Source organism: Protopterus annectens, chromosome 1.part0 (assembly GCF_019279795.1).
Source record: "Protopterus annectens isolate FY-2018-M chromosome 1.part0, PAN1.0, whole genome shotgun sequence".
Classification (NCBI taxonomy): domain Eukaryota; kingdom Metazoa; phylum Chordata; order Ceratodontiformes; family Protopteridae; genus Protopterus; species Protopterus annectens.
The window spans coordinates 1,559,982,586-1,560,010,427 of record NC_056725.1 but is presented as its reverse complement, the minus strand read 5'-3'; the positions used below and the strand labels follow the sequence as shown (position 1 = coordinate 1,560,010,427).

General features: G+C 38.2%; 1 protein-coding gene across 1 annotated transcript in view; it reads left to right on the top strand.

The window, feature by feature from the left end:
- The window catches only part of PRKN (parkin RBR E3 ubiquitin protein ligase), a 4,754,857-nt gene that overhangs the window by 1,782,818 nt on the left and 2,944,197 nt on the right, over window positions 1-27,842 (top strand). The window lies entirely within an intron of this gene.

Here is a 27,842-nt window from a genome sequence, read left to right as displayed (position 1 = left end):
GTGTGGACATTAGCTATTAGCAACATCTGCAGCACCAACACACACCTGCTCATGAAGGTTGGTTTAAAAACAGTAGCATATATTTATATAGATGCCATTAAATGCATTACTATTAACAGGTGAACCTTTCACATCTGCAGAGAATAACAATGAAGACAGTATGCATGGTAAGTTTCTCTCACATCTCCTTACTGAGCAAACACTAGTGTTTGCTACTTCTTTATTGGTAATGTTTTCAAATAATCTTTTACAGGGTCAACAGCAGAAACAAACAGTTCCACTATGATAATAAATCTGAATGATATCAGCAATTGAGTGTTTGCTGGAGATTGATGATGATGATATAGCTATATTTATGAAGCATTCTGTGGAAAGTAGTGCACAGTCCCCAAGTTTAATGGTAGGATGTTATACTTCACAACATGTTAGATATTCTCTAGGAAGTGACAGTGAATCACAAAAGCTGACATTACACTCATGCTCATACAGAGAGATACCCCACGCACCTCTATACCAATGTCTTTAGACTGAGATGAACACTTTCAGGATGATATCCGACATTCAAAAGTAACAGTGTTCACAGTGACAACTTTTCAAAGGGGCACCAGGTGCAGGAATTTGTCACAGCTACTCAAGGAAACATGTAAAGCATTGGTGTTCGAGCAGCAAATGTGCTGTGTTATTGTTAGAGCTAAGAGCACTGCCACAGAGAGTCAGCTAAAAATGGTCAAGGGTCCTCCAAAGTATACTCGAGGATTTCCAGCACTACATGGAAATGGCAGAAACTAGGGATAATGTCATGATCACACTGATGCATAGCATGGTAGCACAACAAAGCATCTATGGCTGCCTCCATCTGTACACTAGTTAGTACATACCGCACTCAAGCAGTAGTCAGTATTGGAAGGGGAAGAGGATGAGGTACTGTCCGGACATGTGAGGGCAGATCACATGAGACTACAAATCCTTCTCAAGAAAGTACTATAATTAGTTAGATGGAACAAGCATAACAGATTTTATGCAGACTAAGTCATCATTCATCTACACCTAGTAGGAGCTCTCATTTCAGGTCCCCATCCCACAGCACTTTCAAAACAGTGTCTGTAGGAAAAGCTTGGAACAAGTAGGTCACAACACCGGACCAGCACACCATCCAGCTCTCATGGTAGCCCCTCATCAAAATCACTTGCACCATCACCTAGCCTATCTTTAGGAAGAGTGTATGACACATTTGACCTTGATCTACTGTGATTCAAGTGTGGCATTTCTGTTAATTACAATTTGATCTTCACATACACACATGTCACTGTTTAACTTGAAGGGACAAATGTTAAATGAAGTTAAAAAATAGGAGACTTAGGATACTTTTCAACTGTCTGCATTTCATTCCTGTAATGGAACTGTAGAAAGAAAGCTGTTGCAATGATTAATGCCATTAAAGCTCTATGCATTAGTATTGTTACAGCTGTCAGTTACCTACAACTTAAAGTAGTATTAGCAAGTATTCAAGGAAACCCTAATATGCAAATTAAACATTATAATTAGTATCCTGTCATGTAAACAAACACTGCTGCAACATAGTTTAAAATGAGGAAACGTATAATATAAAAAAATATGATATATTTTCATTCAATTGCAAGATTCATTAAGTACTGAAGTAACATGTTTTGCTAGCAGTACTACTTTAGGGCATTCAGTATGTACATACTTAGGTAAACTACCACAACAGAATATATTGTGCAAAACAGTTACAAATGTGATTATTTCTTATATGATGCCTTACAACATCACTGAGGAGTAGTCGGTGAGCACTCAGGCATGACTTTTATAAATGATAATATGAGTAAGTACCTGTTCTGAAATTAAAAAAAATTGATTATTTAAAGATAGGACAGAATATCTGATGAACAGTAGCAGTAGACCATGCACCACACAGCATGGCCCTCAGATATCACTGTGTCCATCAGTTATACTGTAAATGTTTTTTACATGAAAGGAAAGACTAACCTGAATATTATAGTCCATTGTTCTGAGCTGGATGCTGTATCTTTACCTGTGCAGCCATATGCCATGCAGGAACCTGCTGCATGGGATCTCTTACTACTACTGCTGCCAGGTGGTTATCACAGGTGGTCATTATTAGTCATAGTAGAAATGGAACTGGGATCTGCAATGATAGCATCGGTCTTCATCATCACACTGGTGCATGATCATGTTTTGCAGAAAGCAACATGCAACAAACACCCTGCATGTAGTAGGTGGGTCATGTAGAAGAGCACCCCAGACCCATACAGACATCTAAAATAATTCTTCAAAAGACAAAAGACTGTCTCAGTGACAATACTGGTCTGTGAGAGGGCTGTGTGGAAGTTCTCCTGTGCAGTTCCACTTGGATTTCTCACTGGCATTATAAGCTAAGGCTTCAGTGGATATCCAGCATCACCTGAAATTGAAAAAAAGTGTGGGAGAGACAGGACAAAGAAAAGTGGTTTAATATTTTGCAATGCTTTTTACCTTGAGTAACTACTTAAATGAAAAAGGAAAAAAATATATATGTTTCCACTTACCAGAAAGATGACCAAATGGGCATCCTACCTTGCAGGAAGAGGTGGTAGAGTGAGCTAGTATGCCATATATAGGAATCATGCGCACTGCCAGGATGCTAGGCTGAGATGTTGGCGATGCTCCCCAAATAATCACATACTACCTGGCAATTGATGGAATGGTAGCCCTTCCTATTGTAGTACTGCTCCCCATTGACCAGATGGGGCCCTAATTTCAGTATGGGTGCACTCTGTCATACCAAGTACCTCAGGGAAATATGCCACTCCCATAACATGGACTCTTAGTCCAGGCTTGCTCATGAAGTGACAGTAGGAAATAGATGTATTCTTCTAAACATACCAAGAGTGCACACACTGCTGAAATATCCTCAGTGCAGAAGCCTGTGAGATACTCAACATGTCTCAGTCTGTCTCTGCAATGTCACTGTGGCGAGTATAGTGCCAGGATATCTACAGTGATAGGAAGGCCATGCTTCCCCCAGTGCCCCTGTGGAGGCCATACATACTCACTAAGACCCTTACAATATTCTTGTTCACTCTGAACCTATCAAGTATCTCCTGATTGTCAGGATTATAGTAAGATATTCTCTGCCTATATCTCCATCATCTTGGCCAGTGAGCTGCCCTGGGCACAAACAGATTTGGCTCAGCCAAGACAACAGCTCACAATGGGAAGAGCAGGCTAGAATCATTGTGGATTGCAGAGTGGATAGACTAGGCACATCCTTGCCTTTTATAATGAATATGCAGATGGCTTGTAATAGAGTGAAAGTTTGACTATGAATAACAAATAGGTGGAAGAAGGCTTTATTAGCATATGCAGTTTTGCATCGTTTCCCATTTGCATTTCATTATGACTTAATTTGCTTATTCCTATTTGCAGCCATCATGTGTTAGCATAAGTGGCTTCTATAAAATGTGGCTTTGTTTTGCTCATTCTCGGACAGAGTTGATAGCCTTTACACTTTCACATAACAACTATGACAACCACCCTAGAGTTCAATCAACATGTCAACTACATTGCAACTAAATAACAGCCAGGTTTGATTGTTTTATAAAATCAGATCCTGTTTGATCCCAAAAACACAGCTACAGTAACAGTTACTTTTACTTGTATGCATCCTATACTCAGCCCCTCCCTTAACCAGTAATCAAAAAAATCATACCTCATTAAATTGAAAAGTTGTGTTTCAAAATTCATAAATTCATTACCAATCTGCCAAATAAAGCACATCATTGTATAAGACATCTGTAGAAGCACTGGCTAGCATTCCAGCTTGCCATAAATTTCTCACAACTCAAAATCATGCCTAACATCATAAATAAACCAAACCAATATATATCAGTCATAATCTTATTAAGCTGATGTAGCCTACATTGACAGTTTTGATCTTAAAATCTAAATGCATACTATAAAATTAAACTACCACCATGAAAACTGCCTATATACTGTTGCCTCTTCTCATCCCCTACTTGGGACTGAATTTCTCTGTTATCTAATGTACTATACTTTCAGTAATAAATAGTTTGGTGCTTCTTCCAGAAAAAATGGTTCATCTAACCACAAATGGATTGTAGCTATGGTTTGAAAGTTAACTCACTTAGAGCGTAAGTCACATAATGTTCTTCTGTTAATGCTGAGTTTACCTAACCTGCAAAGGTCTAGCAATCCTCATGTTTTCAATGTTAACTCTCTAAGTGCTTATTACTTAATGTATTATACTGCTGTAATGTTTAATTGTTCTGTATGAACTCTTTATTTCTTTGTAACATTTAACTTGCAATGTCTTGGAGCTTTTTTCCCTAAGTCTCCACTGAAAAGGGGCTCTTTATGGCCCAGTGGACTTCCCCGGTCATCAAACTTAAATAAATATATAAATAAATAAATGTAGCAAACTGTGGAATTCAGTTCTCTGATCTCAAAACAGAAACAAACCTTAAGCTTTTGTTACAAAATAATAAAAGTCCAAATACTATGTGGAACTGCTTGTGTAGTCACACTGTGAACTAATCTGTAAAGACTAAATGAGACAGTGTAGATCATCGTAATACTATTTGCAATTTTTTCATATCTTTTCCTTCTCAAGTTAATCTTTACCATCTTAAACTTTCTTGTAAACTGTCACTTGCAATTTCTATTAATGTGGATGAAGATTAATAATTAAACCTGCATAATTTGAATGTAATAAGAACATAAGGCCATCTATGGTAACTGTTGCTACATATGTGTTATTCATTTCTTTTCTGTATGATATTCATTCTGATATTTGACTGTAATCCTTTCTAATTGTAAATATATTGTTATTTGTGAATAAACAGAGATCTCAACCATCAACCAAAAGCAGAAAACAATAAAAATGTTTTATATTGAACAACAAAAAACTTTATTCCATGGGTGATATTGATATTGTTATTTGTGGTGATTTTTCTCCCTGGGATTTCACTAAAAAGGATAGAACAGTCAAGTTGGTCTATCTTGGTCAGGAAATGGAATCCATCATTTTCATCATCGTCATCATCAGCCCCCTTTTACCAATTTTTTTTTTATATTGAGTCATGGTGTTAAGTCAGTTGTTGCCATTTTTCTTAATTTGGTGACAGTGTCCTACCTTCTTCAGCAGTGAAGCCTGACTGTTTACATGTCTTCTCTCACACAGTCTATCCCCCCATCTGTGGGCTGGATATCATTATTTACTCTTACCTTTGTCTTCTGCTTTCTTGTACATGTGACCAAATTTACACTTAGTTCTGTTTTAATGTCCTCACGTCTTTATCTATCCCACAGTGTGCATCCTATTACCCAGGCATTTCATCTCCATCACCTCAAGCTTCCTCAGTTTGTCAGCCTTCGCAGTCCAGGTATGCAAGGCAGAAGAAGCAGTGTTATCACTGTTTTAGACAGCTAACTTTTCAGATACCTTGTCAGACTTCTGTCAGACACATACCCCTGACACTCTCTCAATTTGGTTGCAGCACTTCTGATTTGAACTTTGACCTCCTCATGCAGACTTTTCTTCTCCTACACTACCCATTCTAGATACATGAAGCTGTTAATCTGTTACATTATTTCCCCTTCTATCTTAATGTTCAGCTTCTTCTGATTTTCCCCATTTGTTACTGTAACAGCTATCTAGTCCATACTCATTTACATCCTGTATGGTTTCAGTTTTACATTCCATTCCTCTGCCATTTGCTGAAGTTCCTCTTCAGAGTCTGTTTGTATGCCACATCATCTGCAAAAACAGCTTTCTTGATCTGTCCTCTATGACACACCACATACCTCAACCTGGCCAAAGATTTTGACACAATTCCCATCTCAAGCATTGTAGAAAAGCTAAATAAACTGGGAATACATTCCTGTGTCACCCGCTGGATTGCCAGCTGGCTCACAGGATGTAGATAATCAAAATAGAGGAAGCTATCTCCACACCGAGACCAGTCACCATTGGTGTCCCTCAGGGTTCTGTTCTCGCACCTCTTCTGCTTGGCATCTGTTTTTCAGAAGTAAAAGCCAATAGCAAAGGGTTCTGTCTGGCCAAGTTTGCAGATGACTGCAAGCTAGGCATAGTCATTGAATCCCCAAACGATTTAGCCATCATGCAGGAATATTTGTCTCAAATAAATAACTTGTGTCAAAATTATGGTCTGAAACTAAATGCCAAAAAATGCACTATTGCATCCTTTATAAAGTCCTCTACCCCAGGAACTACCACATTCACAGTGCACCCATAAGAGTTGACACAGTTGTTCAGAATTTGGGACTGTATGTGAACAGTGACCTAACTTTTGACCAACATGTGTCTGTTGTTGTGAGAAATTCCTTCTATATTATCCTTCTATATTCTATATAGCCAAATTATGGAACTCAGTCCCAGATTATAGCAATCATGTCTTCTTGTAACATTTGTTAATGTCTGGTATGCACTTCACAGATAAAGATTCTAGCTTTCTCCTCCTCTCGCTGAAAAAAATGGACCTCACCCCAGGACGGACTCGGTCAACAAATTTAAATAAATAAATAAATAAATAAATATTGCACAGCTTATAAACAAAGGGACTGTGTCCAGATCTAGGGATGTCATTATCCCCCTTTACTCAGCCCTCATTAGGCCAGTCATTGAATATAATGTCCCCTTTGGCATGTATCTGTCCAGACATATGCAACAACTGTAATACCCACAGAGATGCCTTACTAAAAGTATACAAGGACGAAAAAACATGTCCTACATTGACCAATTCAAAGCCCTGTCACTATAGACTGCTAAGAGCTGACCTGTGTCTGATATACAAGGCATCCTCTAACCCATAACTGATGGATTTACTGCACATCAGCAAGTCAAATGGCATAAGAAAGAAATACTCTTTCTAGGGATCTAAACCTCTTCTGCAACATGAACAGAACAGTTTAAAAGGACAGGCATATTACGCAGAGAATGCCAATGCTGTGGAACAGACTCACCATCCACATGAAACAAATTTCATCCATGTCCATTTTGAAGCTCAACATAGATCTATGAATGAGAAACAGAAAATTTACCCCAGAAGTGCCCCCTGTAGCACTAATGGATAGAGACAGCTCCTAAATGCTGTATCCCATGCATGGGTCCCCTCAGTTTATCTGTGGTATAATTCCCAGTTATTCTCATTAGGGGTAATAAATAATTATCAACCATAGGATGGGTAAGGCCAATGTATAACAAAATGGGATACATTAATTTGAGTACAAAAAGGGAAATGGTCTAGGCTTAAAATGACCCACAAGGGCAGCTAGCCTAGTACTTACCTATGAACCTATTACCTGTTTGTAAATGTAGTCCATCATCAGTTTGCACAGTAGTGTGTTCAGAGTTGAGCTTGATGCACACCAACTCTCACTGGGGAATCCCTCTGTGAATCTGATCACTGTTCTTATGTGTGCCATTGGGTTCTTGTATTTAGACTGCACTAATTCTGCCAAGTCTCTGTTATTTCCTATTTTCACAGGACTGCTCCAGTCTGCCTTCTTGGGGCCTTGTCATATTCTTTCTCCAAGGCTAGAAATGCCCAGCTAGACTCTTTCCTCATCTCCAACTTCATCTTAACTATCTGTCTCATTGCGTTTATTAGGTTGATTGTACTGAATCCTGATATGAATCCAAACTACTCATCTCTCACATTATTTTCTGCTTCTCTGAATGTTTTTAATTAATCACCCTCTCCAGTACATTCTGGCAATGTGACAAAAGTTTGATACCTCTGTACTGCCCACAGTTGTAAATTCCCATGTTGTTGTTGTACACCAGAACTATAATGCCTTTTTCCAGTTATCTGGGATACACCTTTATTTTCATAATGTAACGAATACCCTCAGGAGCCATATTTCTCCTAACACATCCAACATCTTGTTCATATCTGCCATGACTTCATCAGTGCGTGCTGCTTTCTCTGACCTCATTTTTCTTAGATCTGATTTTACTTTTAAGATGGCTGCTCTTCCTATTTCAGTATAGGCTGTAAGTAGGGCAATGCAGCTTCTGTGGGATTTCTTCATTCAGAAGATGCTAGAAGTATTCCTTCCATCTGTGTTTGATATCCTCTTGACTGGTGAGTAGATTGCATAAGTGGTGTATAATAACTGTCTTTATTTTTCTGTCTTTGTCTTGCAAATTGATTGAGTTTCCTTGTGCCATCTGTTGAGTTACTGTCCAGAAGCTGGAAAAGTTTCTCTGATGCTTTTTTTTTTTTTGGCTATTACAAATATAGTGCTATGGTAACTAAAAAAAGCAGATGGAAATAAATTAATAAATAAGATGCTGATCTTGTCTGTGTAGTTATTTGCTAAGCAAGTAATAAGGAACCTATAGAAGAATTTCTATTGTGGATAAGAGGACTTGAGAGGGCCCATACAGAATAGCTCTGTGGTCATTATGAAAATGGAAGAGAAGCCCAGATATTTGCTTTCTATGAGACAAACGCTATTAGGATTCCTTTCAACCACAAGAAAAAGAATCCAGAAGATGGTACAGTGGGCAAGAAGAGTTCTTAACAGTATTTTCCTTTTCAATCAAACAAATTAAGCCAGTCAAAGCAAATTTATTTTTTTCTGCTTGCTTTCTAACATGGTATAATAAAATAGACTGTGAAATACAAATAACAGTGAAAATCTTTCAAGTAATATGACCAGTAGAAAGTAAAATGCCCCTTTAAAATAGATGTGTCTATGGATTTTTTTTCTTTATTTTTGTTTATAGACCTTCAGATTCAGCTGAGCGAATTCTGTTTCAGGAGTCCTGGGAAGAAAATTCTAGACATACAACATTAATTCAGAAAATTATATGGTACACACAAGAATTTACATGAAGTACTATGTCAGTAAAGTAACAGGTAGCTGTCTTAACTGTCAGAAAGTAGCATTTGAAGAAGCTTAAATACACAGTACTTGCAGAGTGATAAATCTCCTTTTATCTTTCATATGCCTTTAATGATATATGATGTTGTGACAATGTGAGGTATTGCCAGCTATGTCAGATGAAGTAGGGCAATGGATGTGTAAAATATGCCAGTACTTGAATTTTGTAAAGCCTTATATGTCATTTGTATATCAAACTGATTTGTACAGATGCTTGTGCTTGAAAAATGTATTTGTAAAGCTGAGTGTGTTAAAAAATGTACCAACAGTGGATCCTGACTGTATTGTAACTGATTAAAGGTATATGTTTTAACAGAGGACACTGGAAGAGTAGAGATGTTAGTCTCAATCCAGCTAACTCTGAAAAATGGTAAAAATTAAATTACCTGGCGTAGGCCATATATATTGTATCTTACAGTTCTGATTGCAGCCAGAGACTATATGTCTTGCCAGAGAATGATTCATTAGCTCCTGTAGGACAAGTGGAAGTATTTTATGGTTTTATAGCTTTTAGAGGTTTTATCACATCTCAGCAAAGCTCTTTCTGTGTGTGTGGTAACACATATGTGCTAAATTCTGGTTCATTTTCTAGCAGTGGGGGTAGCATGGAATCAGAAGTCAGATGACCAGATGTATGTGATACCATTCTGTAATCTAGGACAAAAATGATATTTAGTACCAGATGAGAAAGAAGTCTCAGAGTAGTCTATTTTTGGAACCTGACAACGAAGGACCCCTCACCTACTTCATCTTGCCTTGGTCTAGTAAATGACCAGGAATAGTAATTCTTTAGATTAGTCAGGAAAATATATTGAGATTAGTTAAGTACTGTTTTCCTGTATCTGTGTGAATCTATTTGTCTGTGCTGGTTTAATATTTCTTATGTATGAAACTCTTGTGTTTGTTGTAAATTGATATTTAGTATTTTCATTTTTTATTATTTATTATTAAATATATTTACATGTTTCATTGTGGCTGGCCCTTTAGAGAATATTTTAACCTTTAAGAGTACTTATATCTATTTGGTGACACTGTGGCCACTCCTGAAAGCCTTACTGCATTGGTCAAAACACTACCATTTGTATTAATATTAATTTCACTCAGTATAATTGGGTACCCTTGTAAGAGCCTTAGAGTAGCTAGCTTTAGAGTGTTTGGTGGCAGTAACTACCTTATAGTTTGCAGAGAAGGGGGCAGAGAGAGTAAATATGTGCCAGCCTTTCCCAGGGGTGTGTGTGTGCAAATCAAATCTCAAAGAGACTTCCCATACATGTCAAGCAGAGCACTTCACTGGCCCTCTTCAAGAAAAATCTTGATGAATGGATGGGAAATAGAAAATTCACCCCAGGGATCACTCCAGTGGCTTTACTCAACAGAGGCACTGGGAAATATGGTTGGGTAGGACGATGCCAGGGTAATCCTATGGGCTAAGCTTGTAAATGTCCCAGGGCCATTAGCCTAGTACACCCCTATGAACCTATGAGTGTTTTTGTCAACTGCTTGGACCAGGAACGCAAAGCACTGGTTTCACAGAGATGGTGTTGGAGACTTGGCTTGGACACTAGGCTGAGGACTCAACTTTACAGCTGAGTAAGTGGGGAGTCTTATTGGAGACCTGGAGAGAGAGAGGGAAACCCAGACCTTGGGATGAGTGTGTCCCCTGTGTGCTCTTAAGGGAAATTGTGCTTGATGCAGGGAGCTGTATCTGGAAATACTGTATCTATTTTTATCCCAAGTGAATGTCCCTCTTTGGTGTCAGTGGTAAGGATTAATGCTCTTGATTATTGGCCCAGAGAGGGAACATCACATATTGGTGAGCAGTGGTGTGGATATTAATTGCACTTCTATACCCTGTAGGCAGTTGTCACTGAAGGTGGGTGTACTGTCAAGAAGCCACAAGGTAAACATTCAGAGTGTCATTTCACAACACTTTATTTCATTATTTATTTGTTAGTTTAGTCAGGAAAAGCAGGCAAAGATGTCAGCAGAGGATTATGGCAAGCTAATAAAGATCCATTTGGCCAAGGTGTGGGAAGCCAAAGGACTGTTGCATGCTAACCTGACTAAACAGGAAATTATTTCAATCTTAGTCGCAGCTCAGACCAGCTACCAGGAAGATAACCAGTCTGGTCACAACGAAAAGTTGTTTTCAAGTTTAGAGAATATTTTAAGCTTTGAGAGTACCTATATCTATTTGGTGACACTGTGGCCACTCCTGAAAGCCTTACTACACTGGTCAAAATACTACCATTTGTATTAATATTAATTTCACTCAATGTAATTGGGTACCCTTGTAAGAGGCTTAGAGTAGCTGGCTTCCGAGTGTCTGGTGGTGGTAACTACCTTATAGTATGGGCAGAAGGGGGCATACTAAGTAAATCTGTGCTAGCCTTTCCCAGGTGTGTGTGTGTGTGTGTGTGTGTGTATGTGTGTTTATGTGTGTGTGTGTGGGCAAATCAAATCTCAAAGTGTGTGTGTGTGTGTGTGTGTGTGTGTGTGTGTGTGTGTGTGTGTGTGTGTGTGTGTGTGTCAGCTGCTTGGAGCAGAGACACTACTCACTGGTTTTACAGAGTGGGTGCTGAAGGACTTGACTTGGACACTCGGCTAAGGCCTTAACTCTACAGCTGTGACAGTGGGGAGTCTTATTGAGGACCTGGAGAGAGAGAGAGAGAGAAATCCATACCCTGGACTGTGTGTGTCCCTTGTGTGCTCTTAAGGAAAATTGTGCTTGATGCAGAGAGGTGCATTTGGAAATACTGTGTGCATCTATTTTTATTCCAGATGATGGTCCCTCTCCAATATCAGTGGTGAGGATTAAGGTTCCTTTATTACTAGCCCAGAGAGTGGACATCACAGATTTAAGCAAAATTAAAAGCAATAATGTTTCTTAGACACTGACAGCAGTTATGAGGCCATGACATTATTGTGTGCAAAGAATAACAGATGTAGCTACAGTGTATTAACTATTTGCTCAACTTGGAAACGCAAAGCTTATGCAGGGACAATGTAGAAGAGATAGGGAGACAGATACAGATTTCCAGATAATGGTCCTAGATGGTCAGTAGAGAGCAACTGAGTACTAAAGCAAAGTAGAAGGAACTTTGGTTGATATCAGGTAGATTATATGGATGAGGATACAAGAAGGAGGTGTTTGTGATGGAAGCAGTTTTTAAGAGAATGTCAGAAAAGTAGTAGGAGATGAAAGAAGAATTTTGAAAGAAGTACTTAAGAATTTATGAGGACCTATTTACTAGTGACTTTTAAAACTATCCACAGTGAATTCCTCATGAGTGGGTATATAGTAACTTAAACCAGATTGCTTCAGTTATATTCTTGGAATCAATAGTAATTGTCTGTCAGTAGAGGATAGGATTGGATCCTGTTGATAGGGAATCAACAACTATTTTAGGTAAGTAGGATTCATATCATGTAGTCCAGTAAATGTAAATACAAATACCTTATATGTGGGTGAGATTAATTTCATATAGTGCAGCATATGTAAGTAGTAATACCTTTTAGATAGGTGAGATTCATATGTAGTGCATCATATCTAAGTTCTAATACCTTTTATAAAAGTGAGCTTCATAACTTTAGCATATATAAGTACTTATACCTGTTAGGTAAGTGGGATTCATATTATAGAGGCCTGCAAATCTAAGTACTAATATCTTTTTGGTAGACGGGATTCATATGTAGTGCATCATATCATCACTAAGACTGCCATACAAATTTTATACCAAGTGAATTCAGAACAACTGAAGTCATTCCCCTGCATTAGGGAGGATCTTCTAAAAACCCAGGCATTTACAGACCCATAATTGATGAGTGGATGGGCAGCCACATATTTGTCCCAGAAGTTCCACCTGTGTCCCTCATTGACAGGGGTGACAGATACTGATTGAGGTTTCTATTTTGGGGATAAACTCTTGGCTGGGCTTGTAAGGGCCCCAGAGCCATTAGCCTAGTAATCTCCTATGATCCTATGATCCTATAATTCTGACCAGCCTCATAGGCAAAGCCATGGAAAGACTTATCATAAAACTAATCAGTAAGGACATTGGAAACTGCCAAACATTGTACCCTTCTCAGTTTGTACTTGTCAAGAGTAGTTTATGCTTGCTTACTCCGGTGGACTTTTTGAAATGGTCATCAAAGCAGTCAGTGAAGGTGAAACTGTACACACCACATACCATGACCTGGCCAAAGCTTTTGACACAATCACCCTGTTAGATATAGTAGAAAATCTAAATAAACTGGGAATAAACCCTTGTGTTACCCACTAGATTGCCAACTTGCTAACAAATAGGGTATAAGAAGTCAAACTAGAGGAAGCTGACTCCACAAATAGACAGTCACCAGTGGAATCCCCCAGGGTCTGTGCTGGGTCCTCTCCTGTTTGTCATCTACATCTCTGAAGTAAAAGACGATAATACCAAAGGGCTCTGGCTGACTACATTTGCAGATAACTAAAAGATAGGGGCAGTCACTGAATCCCCACATGAATTAGCCATCCTGCAGGAAGGTTTGTCCCAGATAAATAACTTGTGCCAAAATCATGAACTGCAACTAAATGCCAAAAATACATGATCATATCTTTTGGAAAGTCATCTACCCCTGGGAAATACCACATTGATGATATGCCCCTAATAATTGAGTCAGTTGTTTAGGATTTGGGAATTTATGTGGAGAGTGACCTAACGTTTGACCACCATGTGTCCATTGTTGAAAGAAAGTCCTTCTATATTGCACGACTTATAAACAAAAAGATTGTGTCTAGATCCAGGGGTGTCATTGTTCCAATTTACTCAACCCTCATTACATCATTGAATATATGGCTCCCTATTACACTGTCATAGACGCAGGTCAGGTTGTCGAATGTGTCTTTGTCGAACAGAAAATCACGAAAAGGCAAAATAGCGAAGTGGCTTTGCAGCAAATTCTTTCCCTGGGAAAGAATTTGTTTGGCCGCTTTTGCTACTTTGCCTTTTTGGCACTGGAGGGCAGTTTCGGAGTTGGTATATTTAAGTAGGGGGGTGTGGGGGGCACAGCCCCCCATGTTGCCCCCATTTTATGTAATGTTTTATAGTTTTTTTTCTCAGAACAGCGATTTTTTTTCCAAAGGAAAAAAATCACTGTTCTGAGGTTTCAACGTTGCAAGCTTTCACTTAAATGGGGTCGATTATATGTCGTTCACTCTTCTGAGCATGTGATATCATAATATAGACCCGAATATACTGCCCCTTTAGACCCTTTATCTGTCCAGACACATGCAACGACTTGAATGCCCACAGCGATACCTAACTAAAAGGATACAAGTCCTGAACAATGTGTCCTACATTGACCGACTCAAAGCCTTGTCACTATACTGAGTATCCTGCAGATTGCTAAGAGGTGACCTGTGTCTGGCATACAAGGTATTGTCTGACCCAGTAAAGATGGCTGTACTGCACATCAGCAAGTCAAATGGTATCAGAAATATTTGGTCTTGGGAATATAAACCTCTTCTGCAACATCAAGGCGTGTGTTGGCAGTTAAGTTAACGTTACACCCTCAGCAAAAAGAGTTCAACGGTTCTGAGGTGCCTTGAGGCCTTCTGTGTTGTGTGTCCATGTGTTCCCTGTGTTCACGTCCTCTTCGGTACTCTCCCTCTTCCTCCCATTCAAAAGACAAGACATCTGAGAGCAGTATCTCTCCCCGGCCCTCGCAAACAGGCAGGCTCTATGGAACCTAGTCTTCTTTTCCACAAAACAAATCATAAATAAATAAAAAAAACAAAATAGTTTGTAGGGACAGTTTTATCTTGTAGAGGATCCTGCTGCTCTGAAGCAGACTCCCCATCCACATAAAGCAAAACTCATCCCTGTTCATATTCAAGCATAATTTGGATCTATGGATGAGAACCAATAAATGTACCCCAAGATTTCCCCTTATACTACTGATAGACAGAGGCAGCACCTAAAAGCTTTATCCCATGCATGGCTCCTCTCACATTATCTGTGCTTTTATCCCTCTTATTCTCATTAGAGGTGATATATAATTATTGACCATGGGATGGGTAAGGTCAGTCTAATACCCAATGGGATAGGCTAATTCAAGCACCAAAAGGCAAATTGGCTAGACTTGAAATGGCCCATAAGGGCATCTAGCTAGTACTTACCTGTGAACCTATATGCCAATACTAATATCTTTTATGTAGGTGAGATTTGTATCACTAGTGCAGCATATGTAAGTTGTAATACCTTTAAGATAGGTGGGATTCATATTATGTAATGAAGCATATTTAAGTACTAATATGTTTTAGTAGATGGCATTCATATGCAGTGCATCATATCTGAGTAGTAATATCTTTTATGTAGGTGGGATTCATATTATACAATACAACTGTGTAGTGCATCATATGTAAATTCTAATACCTTTTAGGTTGGTAGGTGGGATTCACATCACATAGTATAACATATTCAAGTACTAATACCATTTAGGTAGGTGGGATTTGTATCGTGCAGTGCAGGATATGCAGATACTAATACCTTTGAAGTAAGTGGGATTCACATCACATTGTACAACATATTCAAGTACTTATACCTTTTAAATAGGTGGGATTCATATCATGCAGTGCAGGATATGTAGCTACTAATGCCTTTTACCTAGGTGGGATTCATATCATGTAGTACAATATATAAAAGTACTATTACATTTTAAACTGAACTTGAAGACACAGACTGCATAGCACACTATTTATTGAGAGTACTTTGAAGTGACCATTGATAAATGTGTTGCAGTATTCTGCTTACTATGAAAAAACTCTGTGTTACTCAGGTATCAAACACAGTGTAAGTGACATAACAGTAGTCCAGTTATAGAGCCCTGTGCTTGCATAACTTTGAAAGCTCCACTAGTGGTTTCAAGTGCTTAATTTAAACAGTGTTCCTCAAAAAAATAACAAGATGATTTAACAGCAGCCATAAGTGGTATTCTGTGCCACTGATCCCTGTGGATTATACCTTGGCTGTGCAGTCCTGGAAAAAATTCCAACATCCTGTTTTACCCATAACCCCTACTGGCAGTGGGGCTATAGCATTATATGGGTTTTAGGATTGCAGAGGTGGTCACAACCTGTGTCATAACATTATATTGCTTGAGACATTGATGGTCATAGCCTTTATCTTATCAAAGTGGAGTTTGAAATGGTTACCCCTCAACCACTTAAGGACGGCATATAAACTTCCTACAAGAAATTAAAGAACTAGTATCATTTCCTGAAGAAGTGACACATAAAGCTTTTTATTGCCTACCTGTCAATGATAATGCAAACCTGTCCCTCAGATATCTCCAAGCAGAAGCGTGCATACTTTGAACAATATGTGGCCAAGCATGGAGCCCTACAGAACCCCACATCACAGGACAAAGCACAGTGTACAGTTGATGTTGGTGCCAGCCATATATGTGCAGTCCAGAAGGGAAGGAATCAAAGCAGTTGAAGACTGAAGGAAGTAAACGGCAGTAAGGGCACAGGCAGTCCTTCATAATCCCATGGTTCATAGTATCAGTTACTAAAGAGAGATCAAAGATGATAAGAGAGTAACAACACTGATCTGTTGCAACAAGAAGATCAGTGACCACTCTTTGAAGAACAGTGTCATTACTTCTGAAACCAAACTGCTATCAATGTAGGAGACCATGAGCTGTTAGAAAAGATTCAAGTAATGCTCATTCTGCTTTCTCTCTTCACTTACTATTAAATGGAAGTTTGGAAACTAGACATAAATTTTCCATTCTGCTAAGTTACAGGGACAGTTTCATAAGGACAAGAGTAATGAAGGCATCTTTTAAAGGGTCTATATTATATCCTCGAATGCTTAAAAAAGCGAACGCTGATTGATCAAACTTATTTTCGTGAAACTACAAAATGTCGAAGCAGCAGAAACTCGATTTTTTTCCTAGGGAAAGAATTTGGTTGTCCGTTTCTGTTGCTTTGGTATTTTCAGTGTTATGGTGGAAAGTTACCGGTCGGATTTAGGTAAGTGTGCGATTGTGTGGATGTGAGTGTTAGGGTGATTTAAGTGAGTTAGGGTTAGGGCTCGGGTTAGATGTGTGTGTGATTGAGTGGACATGAGGGTTAGGGCGGATTTAAGTGAGTTAGGGTTAGGGAGCGGGTGAGGTGAGTGTGTGATAGTGACGGACCTTAGGGTTAGGGTTTGGGTTAAGGTAAGTGGGTAGTTAGTGGTGTGTGCATAGTTTAGTGTAGGGTTAGGTATCAGATTTTAGGTGTATGTGTGTGGATTTCTGTTTGTTTGGTGTGCTTGTATTGTGTGTATGTGTTTTGGATCAGTGATTTTTTTCCCCGGGAAAAAAATCGCTGATCTGACAGTTCAAGATTGTAAGCTTTTGCTTAAATTAGGTCGATCAATCAGCGTTCACTTTTTTAAGCATTCGATGATATAATATAGACCCCTTTTAAACTGGTTGGAAATATCCCTGCTCATATGAGAAGTTCATATCCTGAAAATTTTCTAGACTGTGAGGGTTAGGTGGGTTTCAACCAGTCCACAAATAATATGGTTTGTTGTTTGTCTTTTCGGCTGTTCCCGGTTAGGGGTCGCCACAGCGGAACTCCAGTCCGCTAATGATTGGCAGTAGATTTTTTTATGGGTGCCGAGGTGCCAGCCCGATGCCCAACCTTCAATGAAGGCATGCCCATTCACGCATGTCTTTCGAATGCCACTCGACCATGGGGAGGATATACAGGCTCCACACAGAAGGCACTCCAGCCGAGAATTGAACAGGAGAACCTCTTGCTGTGAGGCAACAATGCTATCGCTGCACCACTGCGGCTTCCACAAATAATATGGTACATATCTAAAATCAAGTTCGCAAACCCTGATTACAAAATATAATTAAAAATCATCTGAGTCTGGTCCAAAGACAGAATCTGAAAATTATCAATCATCTTAATGAAGACTTCTTGGAGAGTCTGTATCCTAATTTCCTCAGACATAGCCATGAAAACTTGAATAGCAGTTTCTCACTTGGAGACAGATGAAGCTTTCCATCTAATATGACAGACTGAACTGCACAACATGTCCTTAATACTGAGGAGCATTGCTGCTTGGCTTGAGGTCACAGACATTTCTCAGAAGAAAACATGGCTTTCCTCTTAGATTTTCCAGCTGCACAGACCATAAAGCCCAGCTCCCAGCACACTGTAGATCCCATTCATTCATTCTTTAGTGTGACAGCCAGGGACACTAGTCTGCTGACCAAATTAAAGAGCTTCAGTCTATCCATGCTGTGATCTAACTGAGCGACTAATGGTCCATTAGTTCCTCCCTGGAGGGGAACGTTGGCTGCAAGGAGTAGGCAGTCATATGACTAGGTTGCCCAAATTGTCCCCTCCAGACAATGCCCCCCATCATAGCTTTAACTTTTATTATAACTGTTTTCTAGGAATATACATGCATCCACATGCCAATCCCCCTAACTGCTGCATTGCATAGTCATCACTCTGGCTCATGTCAGTCCTGTAATTGTCAGTTTGCCACAGATAAGACTGCATCACTCCCGCAGAATAAATTAGCCAATGTTAGCTACTCACTTCTACCCTTTCTGTCTCACTTTTCCAACTTCCCATGATCCAAACTGAGCACGAATCACCTGGGACACAGTCAGGGCCTTACCCTCTGTGAACAGCATGTTTTGGAATGTTTTTGTCTTATGGCCAGCATAAAATTGCTTAAGTCTGTCAAAGAAATTGGCATTTTTTTGTGCTGTAGCACTCTAACTTGCTTTCCACTTTCCAGATTCCCGAACTTATGATCACCCAAAGGCTCAAACAAACCAGTCACAATACTGCAAACATGAAATGGAGTATTTTGTTCAAGAGCATCTGTAATGAACTTATATACTACCACTAACTGATCACAGCTGTTCTCATTACTTCTCAGTGGAAGCTGGTCTAACAGAGCTGCAAGTATACTACCAGTAACATTACTTACATTCTTCTGTTTGACAGCTTAACTTTGACAGACTGGCATCATATCCAGGACTTGTCACTTTGCCTTGCATTCACTGAGTGATGGGAGTTTTTTTTAAGTTCCCCTGCAACCCTAAATTGGGTAATGCATGCACTCCTAGAATGAATGAATGATTAATTAGTGCATGAATGAAATGCTAAAGATCAGGTAACCTACCCAATGGGAGTTTTGTATTAAAGTTTATCAAATGGTAATCAGATGAAGAGACTAGCTTTCAAACCATATGTAGATAGATAGATGTATGGATAGATAGATAGATAGATAGATAGATAGATAGATAGATAGATAGATAGATAGATAGATAGAGAGAGATAGATAGATAGATAGATAGATAGATAGATAGATAGATAGATAGATAGATAGATAGATAGACAGATAGATAGATAGATAGATAGATAGATAGATGTGTATGTGTTTGTGTGTGTGAGAGATACAAGTGCTGAATACTGCTGCACAGACCTACCAAGGTCCAGACTACCAGATAAAATGCCATTATGCAATGAGAAGTGGGGCAATATAATTGTCCAAATATGAGCTGGGTCACTGGACAATACATAGTATAGGGACAATAGAAGGCATATGCTCAGTACAGGAATGGGAGCTGTGCGGCAGCTGATCCCATACAGTCGGTCACAGTGCTGCACTACAGTTTCAATTAAAACTCAGAAATTAATGGGGGCTGGGGGTCACAACATAGCTAAGTACTCATGAATGCGTTTCTTGTGTTGTGTTGTGTTGTGTTTTCTGGAGTAATGAAAGTGCAAATCTGTTATAATTTCCTGTCCTACAGTATATTCACTGCTTGTTTTTTATAAATATAATACTCTCCCAACCTGATGGCTACTGTTTTAGTTCAAAAGGGCACAAGTCAGTTATGGCCCATTTCACTAGAAATTAACACAATATGAATGCAGATAAAGTGGTTATGTCTGTTTATAAATTGATTAAAGAAATATAGCAGCTACACCTGAATTTACATAGTGCCTGCCATTTCTGCGGTACTTACAGGTAAAGACCTGACTGAGACACACATGACCTGGTTTGAGCAATGAGTTCAGTAGCTTGAGGAGGAAGCAAGTGATGATGAGAATAAATGACCAATGCAAGTTCACCCATTCCTTGGGTTGGATGGAGTCTTTGGTCTGTTGTACTTGTCAGCACAAGTGGAAGCTTGCTGGTGCCAAACATCAGCAAGATCGAGGATATAGGCTTGGTGTTGCAAAGCTGTTTAATGTAGACTTCATTAATGCATGTATAAGAGCATTCAGGTATAAGGGAAAAGCATTGTAAGTCCTGACAGTGATATGAGTGCCTACATCAGCTACATCAGCTACCAGGAGAACGGGATGGGACTATTAAAAATTCATATGCTCAACAAACTAGAAAAAGGTTGGCTTCTGATAGCTATAGTAAAGTTAAATACTGCCCTAGGGTGGGAATTATTAGGATACATTCTTAAATTCAGATGACCCCTGCATAATGGCATGAATTCATACCCTCAGACTACTGAAATTAGAACCACACCATGTGAACCATGGTTCCATAGAATGGAGATTAAAAGATAGAAAAGGGATTTAAAGGACCGAAGCACCCATTCACAGCTTCTTGGCTGATGGTATCCAGCAAACAAAGGATTTAAACGCCAATGATGCGCACTTCCTTTAGAGAGTGGAAACCTCTAGGAGGTGATGTGTATTGTTTGAATGGAATAAAACATGAGAATGAATGGACTTTAGATAAGAGGCTTGATGGTTGACAAACACAGTCAGTTAATGCACATAGAAAACACACTTTACTTTGTAAGGTAGTACATTCCTTATTTGGTACAGGGGTATCATTTTGTGTTAGCTTGCAAGCATGTGCGCAAGTGCAATGCTTTGCGTCTGTCAAATGATCTTAGTACAGGGACAGCCATACTAAACATAGTGGTTCATAGATGTGTGCTAGGCTAACAGCCACAAGGGCCTTTTTTTAAGCCTAGCCATGCATCCCAAATCTCTGACAAGTTCTAGTACTCTTAATAAGTATAAGCAGGGGCTTGGAGATGAAACTCCTTCCAAACAAAAGATGAATTTACTGCTCCCCATCCTGTTGTCCAAGTTACACTTGAACTGGGTTTGGGGAAACTCTGCTTCACATGGATAGGGAGCTTTTCCAGAGAAGGGGTTGTCTCTGGGATGCATACTCGTCTCTCCAGCAGGTCCTATTTATATTACAGGCAAGGTTTAAGTTTTTAGAATGGGTAATTCTTGTGCTGTTTGTTATGTGGATATGCATGAGGTCCAACAGGGTAGGGTCTGACAGTGCCTTGTATGCCAGACAAAGGTCTTCCCTCAACAGCCTGCAGGAGACAGAATACATGGATAGGCCTTTCAGGCAGTCTGCCTAAGACATTTTGCTTACATCTTGTAATCTTTTAGTGAGGAGCCTGTGTAGATGTTCCAGTTGTTGGATGTGACTGGTTAGGTACATACCAAAGGGGACTTTGTACTCAGTGACAGGTCTGATGAATACAGTGAAACAATGACCTCCTTGAACCTAGATGCCATACCTTAATTTATAAGTTGCACAGCATAGAATAATTTCCTCAGTACTGTATATATGTGATGGCCAAAGGCTAGATTACTGTCTGTGCGAGTTCGTAAAGTCCCTGAGTACTGGGTCGACTCTTAGTGGTATGTTGTCAATATGATAGTTACCAGGGGTGGTGGATGACTTACGGAATTATACTATTATGCATTTCTTGGCATTTAGTTTTAGTCCATGCAAATTAATACATTTTCAAAACAATGAGTTGCCGATATGAACATTTTTGCATTAAAATGAATTAGGAAGCATGTCTTGCAGAAGATGAAATCAATACTACAGGCATTCTCTTCAATGCTAACAACATCCCCCCTCTTTTCCATATTAAGCAGTACGCTGCTAAGTCTTGCTTTTCCAGAATCATTAAAATATTTGTTGTGCTGCTTTCCCTTGATCATAAAGTGCAAAGCAAAATATTACATTGATTTTACTGTACACAGAATGGCACACAGAGCTTGTATTGTACTGTAGCACATATCTTACAAAGCAAGAACCAAATGGTGAGGAACAAACCAAAAGAACACACACCTATGGTAGCTAAGATAGATGAAAAAAGCCAGGTCAAGCAGGATCTTCAAGAGAAATTATGTGAATTAAAATGGCAAGTTTTGTTGAATGCTACAGTGTTTCCAGGGATTAATGAAGTCTGTTCTTAAAGTTAAGGCATTATACTGTTTCTAATTGTTTATAATTGTTAAGTGGTGTTAGATTTTGATTGGCTGTTCTTTTATGGTTCCCTATTAAATGATCGAAGATGCATTCTTTCAAATGCGTCTTGATCAAACTTGAAAGCATAAAACGGCAAAATACCGAAACGGCATATAAACGAATTCTTCCCCTTGGAAAGAAATTGCTTGGCCGCCTTCATTATTTTGCCGTTTTTTTACTGTAGTGTGATGTTGGAGTTGGTATATTTAAGTAGGGGGTGTGGGGGACACAGTCTCCCACGTTGGGGGGTGGGGTGAAGCCCGCCACTTTATGTAATGTTTTAAAGTTTTTTTTTCTTTTGTGGAACAGCAATTTTTTTTTCCCTAGGAAAAAAATTGCTGTTCTAAGTGTTCGGGATTGTAAACTTTCACTTACATAGAGTCCATAAATCAGCGTTCGCTGATTTAATATAGACCCTAGTTTATTAAGTGACAAGGGGATTGCTTTATAAAGAGATTCATTTTAAGTTTTTTTTGTTCTAATGACGTTCCAACATAAGGGAATGAAAATGCTTAACATTTAATAAAACTTGGATTGTTTGTAGTTTTTTTCTACTGGCTGGCCTTTTTTCATCTACCTTGGCTACCACAGGTGTGTGTACTGTAGCACATATCACAGAACAAAGTGAAGTATCAAACAATAAAACAGTGTTACTTTCCTACTGCCGAATGAGCAAATGATGTTTGCACATGTTTTAAAATAAAAGAAAATATATCTTTTACTGATATTAGTAAAAGGTTTCCGGTTCTGTTTGCACACATCACAGTTATCTATTCAGCAATACAGTCCTGTTTTATCACATGCAGCACATTTGAATGATATATCATTTTTTTTGGTGCAGAGCAAGCACAGAATATGGTTTCTCAAATAATCAAGACCATAATGCTGTATGCCATTACTTGTTACGTAGTCCAGCAAATGACATTATTGCTATTACTTATATAAGTAGAATATATTTTCCACTCCTTGTCTGTTTTGCCATGTACATCATATCTTTCTGTGGAGCTATACAGCACAATTCTATCCTGAGCGGCACTACTATTGGCTGTATTAATTTATGGTAAATGACTTAGAAAAAATGGTTCTTCTCAAACAATCAAGACCACGCTGTTCTGTTTTGTTTCTACATTACACAGTACATCAAAAGATGTTTGCAGACCTGTAAAATAAAATGAATTTTTCCTTTTGCTTGTTTGGGTAAAATAAGTTTCCCTTTCTTGTTTCATTTTGTATAACACAGATGTGCACTGTACTAATTCTGTAATACACAGCATGGCACAGATGGAATAGTGCTTCTTAATGAAGATCACATGTCTGTATGTTACTTGCCCATTACACAGTGCACTAAATAATGCTTACAGTATGTTGCTTCTAAACAAAGTGACAAACCATATCTGCAAGTATAAAAGTAAAGCAAAATATTCCAAATACTCATGCAGTCAGTGACGACTATGTCGCTGAATGTTGCTTTCCCGTGATTTTTTACAAATGCATTAGGCAGCCTATACATGCTGTTTTACTGCCCACTCTTATAAAACATTTAAAACCATGTTGCTGTCTGTTACTTCATGATAATCTTCCTTAAAAATGATGTCAGCATAATTCAGTCAATATGGTTTCTACTTGTGCTCCATTTCTGTGTTGGGTATTATACCATAGGATTTGTCATGGAATCCAGACCTTTTTACTGCTGGCTGCATCTGAACAGAACACCAAATGAGATCTTCAGTTGTGTAAAGGAAAGTAAATTATACAGTGAACAGCAGTTTATGTTCAAAGACATGACCACTGACTGGACAAAGCAATCATCGTGGCCATGATAAATCCATATTACTCACAGAAAGATATTCAGTAGCTGCACAGTGACATGTCATCAGCCATGCACAGAAATGACGATTTTTGAACCTGTATGAATTGTTGCTGCCATTTTTTTTATCAGTTCACCAACTAACAAAATAATATAACAATCCATCAAGGCTATGGAAGCAGTCACATTTAACCTCCGTAAGTGAAAAGGCACAGTTGTATTTTCATTTACTGCTCCAAAAATATTTTACCACAGTATTCTCTTTACTTGTATTAAATGTGGCTTTAATGAACTGGTGTGGCTCTTTACTTCAGAAATCCTTGTTTCTTGCTTTTCCTTTACTTTTTTTTTTAATTCTGCCAGATGACTGTCAGTTTTCATTTACTGCCTGTACTAAACCAGCATTTCAGGGGTCACACAATTTGAACAACTGTACTACAAAATAGTGTAACCTGTTTCCCTTTGTGTAGGCATGCAGTAAACTGGTCAGTTTTTTGTACAGGATTATATAGTCATTGACACAAAGTAGTGGCAGTACCATTCAGAGTACACTGTACAGGTGTTACCACTCACATACATATTGCATCCAAGTGGGATTCCAGAAATCAGAAGTACACAGGAATGGAATTAAGTCCTATTGCACAATGGCATTATTTTTAAAATGTATTTTTTTTAAGTGATGCCATTTTATAATAGCAGCAACGCATGTCTGAGATATGAATAATGCAGAGTTTACCCATAACCTGAATGTGAGTTACAATCAAAATATTTATCTTGCCTGTATTTGGCACTGTTGGTTATCACTGAATAGCCTTGACATAGAATCAAGATTGTATTGTATATTGCATCAAAACCATACACTAAATGATATCTGCACAAAGCTAAAATAAAGTGAAATATTTCTCTTGCTTACATTTGCTATAACTTGTCCCTTTCGGTTACCAGAGAAAAGCACTTGTTAAAGAATCAAGACTAAAGATGTATTTTTACTTTATTTTTGTTCAGCTTAATCAGTTCTTATGGTTGCAGGAATTCTTGAAAGATATTAGCTCTTGTAGACCTGGCTGCTGCAGCATTTGCTGTAACTCTGCTTTCGTAAAAACAGCTTTAGACCCTTATAACAAAATGTGGCTTTACTATATGGGAAAGCTAAAATTTAAATTCATTAAATTATTTTACAACCTTTCCACAGACAGATGTCATCTTTTTAAAATATTCATCATCATACCTACAGATATAATATGTCTGAATACCTCATTAAATCTTGAAATCTATAGCCTGCCTAAAGTAGTAAATGATTACATCCAACTTCATAATGACACCAAGCAAATGAAGGAAGTCTGGTAATTATAGTCACAAAATTGGAGGAGAGTGTCATAAGGATGTTACTATAAATTATACAATTATTTAGTAAAATGGAGTATTGGAAGTGGTAAAGGTGTGTTCCACATTAGCTAATAATGGCGAATGGTCAAAATAACAGCAAATAAAATATTTTGGCCAAAATCTTGAAAAAGAAGCTGTGGGAAAGAATGCTAATGATCATAATAACACTAATGGACTGTACATGCAAAACTTTGGTATAGTTAATGTGGAGTGAATGGAATTATTTAATAATTAGTAATAGTCACTGATATCTCTAGATATGAAATTTATGCAATCTGATGATGGTTATCTGAAATGATTGTGTGTCTGAGGCTGAGAATAGGTTCATGGAGCAGAAAGTCATTTGAACAGATACACAGAAACATTTAAATCTCAACAGACAAAATATGGCATGAAGGCTACTATGTCATAAAGCAAAGATAAATTAATACAATCTCTTTCAAATACATGCATGTACACAAACACACACACACACTCTCTCTCACACACACACACACACACACACACACACACACACACACACTGCCTGCAGGTTTTATACTTTTCTTTCTACTCAGCAGCAAACCCCTGATAAAAATTTATGTGAGTAGAAAAAGATGAGTCAGAAGTCACAGTTCAAGTATATATCAATATGCTTTAATGTAACTGGACTTCTGTTTTTGTTACAGGGGATCTCCCAACAACATAAAAAGTATCAGCATTATACAAGACATTTGCTGTTTACTGGAACTTTTAAGCATATTTTGAAACCAATATATTATTTTAATAAATGGACCACTGGTATCAGGTGTATAGAAAAATGAGTCGTACCTCTCAAAGATGACTCTCCATTCATAATTTTGACAGATGCATATGGTAAGAATAATTTATTTCAGGACACCAAAAGGGGGACCTTTTCACCTTAGTAAACTTTTTTTGTACAGTTTTTACTACAAAAAGTTAAACCCCATCTATGTGTAATGCCAAATAATACTATCTGCAAAAATATAGTTCCAAATATGAACTGGTAGAAATAAAGTGAAATATTCCTCTGGCTAATATTTAATTATTCTTTTATAACAGAAAAGCACTTGTCATACAGTGAAAACTGTTGCCGAGTGTTGCTTCCTAGTCTGCATTTCTATTGCTAGCACATTAGTTTGTTCTCAGCTAAAACAATGTACTGTATACATGTATTGTTTTTCTTCTAAAGTTGGAGTAAGGTAATGAATGCTCAGATTGTTCTAAATATATAAGACACTTTTAAGTCTGACAGTGTCACCCCTCATGATTTATTACTGTTACCCCCAGCTTGATGGCATAGGTATTTATTGTTTATTGTATTCTGTATAATTATAAACTACTTAAATAGCAAAAATAAAACCAAATAGTTAAATAAATAGATAACATTTGTATCCAATGTCATTTAATTCGTATCTCCCTAAGCATGCTTGCTAGTCAATTTAGGGTGTATTCTTTTTGTTGTCCTGTTAACATGTGGCTTATAAAGGAATAAATAATGTTTAATACGATTACATAAATGCTGAATGACTTTAATCAGTAATTGGCCATAACTTCTGTAGACTTGATTAAAGTAACATCAGTGAGTTGCGTTATGATAGCAGCTCATTTGCTGTTTGCATTATTTCCATTAGGAACTTTGGTAGCTTTTTCCTTTCATATTTATGTGACAATGTCTTTAAAATTCTGAAAGCATATCCTGATTCATCTCCTCCTTCAAATCAGTCATGCCTATGGCAACAACTGTCACTGGCTCTCTTCATCAAAGCTGAATATTGCATATATAAAGAAGTATTCCACTGAAGCTGGCACATGTTAAGGAATAGAGATCCCTGGACAGGCCAAAGGCTAGCACTTTCACCATCTTTTTATACATTATACATTATTTGAGGCTACTGTGATATCTAGCCATCTCTATCAACATTCTGAGTACATGATGAATACCATAAATGTTGTCCCCTACCACGTGTAATTCTAGTGTAGGCCATTGATCCAAGTCTCTCCTTGGGAAAGATGAAGTGCTCTTGAGTAGCATTATTCCTACCCACAGGGGCCACTCATCCTCCACCAATGAGTCAAGATCATTTGCACATTTTGTTGTTGTAGCCAGAATTATACAATAAGTGCTTATCTGTATTCAAAAATGTGTATGCTGACCGGATAGCCCAATCAGTGTGCCCATTTTTAATTACACGTAACCAGCAGTAGGAAGCAGTTCATTCAGTGGCCAGTACTTTCTATTAAAATATGCTGTGTTACAGCATCTGAACCATATTTTCAAAAGTACAGCTAACTACAAGAAAACTCAGGAATATTCTGCAAAACTAGGGACAATATAGTTATTGGCAGAATGATCGATTCTACTGCCAGGT